The 4164-nt window shown below is 37.2% G+C and overlaps 1 long non-coding RNA gene across 1 annotated transcript in view; it reads left to right on the plus strand.

Moving 5' to 3' along the window:
* The window catches only part of LOC310720059, a 3420-nt gene extending 2278 nt beyond the window's left edge, over window positions 1-1142 (plus strand). The window contains exon 3 of the long non-coding RNA XR_014531648.1: window positions 58-1142. This is a non-coding gene — a long non-coding RNA (uncharacterized lncRNA). The remainder of the gene's footprint in view (window positions 1-57) is intronic.
* Window positions 1143-4164: the final 3022 nt, after the last annotated feature.

Raw genomic sequence — 4164 nt, forward strand, 5'->3', positions numbered from 1 at the left:
GGATCAGATATAAACTCAACTTTACCACATCTGACAAACCTTTCTTCTTTACTCAAGCTGTTCACAACATGAGGAGCAGAACCATGAACCAAGCCTGTAGGCTTAATCTCGCTCATCATGAGTGATCCAGTGGTGACAGTGGTGAAGGAAAACTCCCTGAGATGGCATGAGGAAGAAACCTCAGCAGAACCAAAAGGGAGAAACAGAAGGAAACACAGACATGAGGATCTCTGGGATAAGAGACGACCCACCACACCACCATCAACAAACCTGAGTGAACGTGTGAGAGTGAGGAGACGACAGCATCCAAATATCCCAGTTCACCAAACACTCCGTATCCATAAGCCCTCCAGATCTGCTCCTTTACCTCACAAACACCTACTGACTAAAGACTCCACTAAATAAATATGTGTTCAGCCTCGACTTGAACACTGAGAATGTGTCTGAGTCCAGCGAATACTTGAGTCAATAATCACATCAAGGTCTTTGACTGCTGTACACACTGAGACAGAAACACCATCCAGAGATGCTACAGAATCAGAAAGTTTACTTCTAGCTGCATGTGGTCCTAGTAAAAGTACTTCCATCTTATCTGAGTTGAGCAGAAGAAAGTTATCAAGCATCCACTGTCTAATGTCCTTTACACACTCCTCAACATTGTTAAACTGATCTCTTTCATCTGGCTTTGCTGAAATATACAGCTGTGTATCATCAGCATAGCAATGGAAGCGAATCCCATGTTTATGAATAATTTCACCAAGAGGCAGCAGATATAAAGAGAAAAGCAGTGGGCCTAAGACAGATCCTTGCGGAACACCAAACTTTACCTCAGAGAGTGTGGAGAACTCACCATTTACATCAACAAACTGATAGCGATCAGTCAAATAAGACCTGAGCCAGGAGAGAGCTGTTCCCTTTATTCCAACAACGTTCTCCAGTCTAGCAAGCAGGAGATTATGATCAATGGTGTGAAAAGCTGCACTGAGGTCGAGCAAAACAAGTAAAGAGACAAAACCCTGATCAGAGACCAATAACAGGTCATTTACCACCTTAACTAGCACCGTCTCTGTGCTATGATGAGGCCGAAATCCTGACTGATACATTTCATAAATGTTGTTCCTCAGTAGATGTGAGAAGAACTGCTGTGCTACAACCTTGTAGTTGGACAGCTGACAGGGTGAAGGTCAGGTTTCTTAATTTGGTGGGTTGATATATGTATGTAGAGTGTATGTGATGTATGTAGACTGTATGTGGTATATGTGGTGTATGTAGAGTGTATGTAGTCTATATGTAGTGTATTGGGTGTATGTAGAGTGTAGGTAGAGTGTATGTGGTGTATGTAGACTATATGTGGTGTATATGTTGTATGTAGAGTGTATGTAGTCTATATGTAGTGTATTGGGTGTATGTAGAGTGTAGGTAGAGTGTATGTGGTGTATGTAGACTATATGTGGTGTATATGTTGTATGTAGAGTGTATGTGGTGTATGTAGACTATATGTGGTGTATATGTTGTATGTAGAGTGTATGTGGTGTATGTAGACTATATGTGGTGTATATGTTGTATGTAGTGTATGTGGTGTATGTAGACTATATGTGGTGTATATGTTGTATGTAGTGTATGTGGTGTATGTAGACTATATGTGGTGTATATGTTGTATGTAGAGTGTATGTGGTGTATGTAGACTATATGTGGTGTATATGTTGTATGTAGTGTATGTGGTGTATGTAGACTATATGTGGTGTATATGTTGTATGTAGTGTATGTGGTGTATGTAGACTATATGTGGTGTATATGTTGTATGTAGAGTGTATGTGGTGTATGTAGACTATATGTGGTGTATATGTTGTATGTAGAGTGTATGTGGTGTATGTAGACTATATGTGGTGTATATGTTGTATGTAGAGTGTATGTGGTGTATATGTTGTATGTAGAGTGTATGTGGTGTATGTAGACTATATGTGGTGTATATGTTGTATGTAGAGTGTATGTGGTGTATGTAGACTATATGTGGTGTATATGTTGTATGTAGTGTATGTGGTGTATGTAGACTATATGTGGTGTATATGTTGTATGTAGAGTGTATGTGGTGTATGTAGACTATATGTGGTGTATATGTTGTATGTAGAGTGTATGTGGTGTATGTAGACTATATGTGGTGTATATGTTGTATGTAGAGTGTATGTGGTGTATGTAGACTATATGTGGTGTATATGTTGTATGTAGTGTATGTGGTGTATGTAGACTATATGTGGTGTATATGTTGTATGTAGTGTATGTGGTGTATGTAGGATATATGTGGTGTATATGTTGTATGTAGAGTGTATGTGGTGTATGTAGACTATATGTGGTGTATATGTTGTATGTAGTGTATGTGGTGTATGTAGACTATATGTGGTGTATATGTTGTATGTAGAGTGTATGTGGTGTATGTAGACTATATGTGGTGTTTATGTTGTATGTAGAGTGTATGTGGTGTATGTAGACTATATGTGGTGTATATGTTGTATGTAGAGTGTATGTGGTGTATGTAGACTATATGTGGTGTATATGTTGTATGTAGAGTGTATGTGGTGTATGTAGACTATATGTGGTGTATATGTTGTATGTAGAGTGTATGTGGTGTATGTAGACTATATGTGGTGTATATGTTGTATGTAGAGTGTATGTGGTGTATGTAGACTATATGTGGTGTATATGTTGTATGTAGAGTGTATGTGGTGTATGTAGACTATATGTGGTGTATATGTTGTATGTAGAGTGTATGTGGTGTATGTAGACTATATGTGGTGTATATGTTGTATGTAGAGTGTATGTGGTGTATGTAGACTATATGTGGTGTATATGTTGTATGTAGAGTGTATGTGGTGTATGTAGACTATATGTGGTGTATATGTTGTATGTAGTGTATGTGGTGTATGTAGACTATATGTGGTGTATATGTTGTATGTAGAGTGTATGTGGTGTATGTAGACTATATGTGGTGTATATGTTGTATGTAGTGTATGTGGTGTATGTAGACTATATGTGGTGTATATGTTGTATGTAGTGTATGTGGTGTATATGTTGTATGTAGAGTGTATGTGGTGTATGTAGACTATATGTGGTGTATATGTTGTATGTAGTGTATGTGGTGTATGTAGACTATATGTGGTGTATATGTTGTATGTAGAGTGTATGTGGTGTATGTAGACTATATGTGGTGTATATGTTGTATGTAGTGTATGTGGTGTATGTAGACTATATGTGGTGTATATGTTGTATGTAGAGTGTATGTGGTGTATGTAGACTATATGTGGTGTATATGTTGTATGTAGAGTGTATGTGGTGTATGTAGACTATATGTGGTGTATATGTTGTATGTAGAGTGTATGTGGTGTATGTAGACTATATGTGGTGTATATGTTGTATGTAGTGTATGTGGTGTATGTAGACTATATGTGGTGTATATGTTGTATGTAGAGTGTATGTGGTGTATGTAGACTATATGTGGTGTATATGTTGTATGTAGAGTGTATGTGGTGTATGTAGACTATATGTGGTGTATATGTTGTATGTAGTGTATGTGGTGTATGTAGACTATATGTGGTGTATATGTTGTATGTAGAGTGTATGTGGTGTATGTAGACTATATGTGGTGTATATGTTGTATGTGGAGTGTATGTGGTGTATGTAGACTATATGTGGTGTATATGTTGTATGTAGAGTGTATGTGGTGTATGTAGACTATATGTGGTGTATAAGTTGTATGTAGAGTGTATGTGGTGTATGTAGACTATATGTGGTGTATATGTTGTATGTAGAGTGTATGTGGTGTATGTAGACTATATGTGGTGTATATGTTGTATGTAGAGTGTATGTGGTGTATGTAGACTATATGTGGTGTATATGTTGTATGTAGTGTATGTGGTGTATGTAGACTATATGTGGTGTATATGTTGTATGTAGAGTGTATGTGGTGTATGTAGACTATATGTGGTGTATATGTTGTATGTAGAGTGTATGTGGTGTATGTAGACTATATGTGGTGTATATGTTGTATGTAGAGTGTATGTGGTGTATGTAGACTATATGTGGTGTATATGTTGTATGTAGAGTGTATGTGGTGTATGTAGACTATATGTGGTGTATATGTTGTATGTAGAGTGTATGTGGTGTATGTAG

This window comes from Silurus aristotelis (assembly GCF_946808225.1).
Source record: "Silurus aristotelis genome assembly, chromosome: 25".
NCBI classification, from domain to species: domain Eukaryota; kingdom Metazoa; phylum Chordata; class Actinopteri; order Siluriformes; family Siluridae; genus Silurus; species Silurus aristotelis.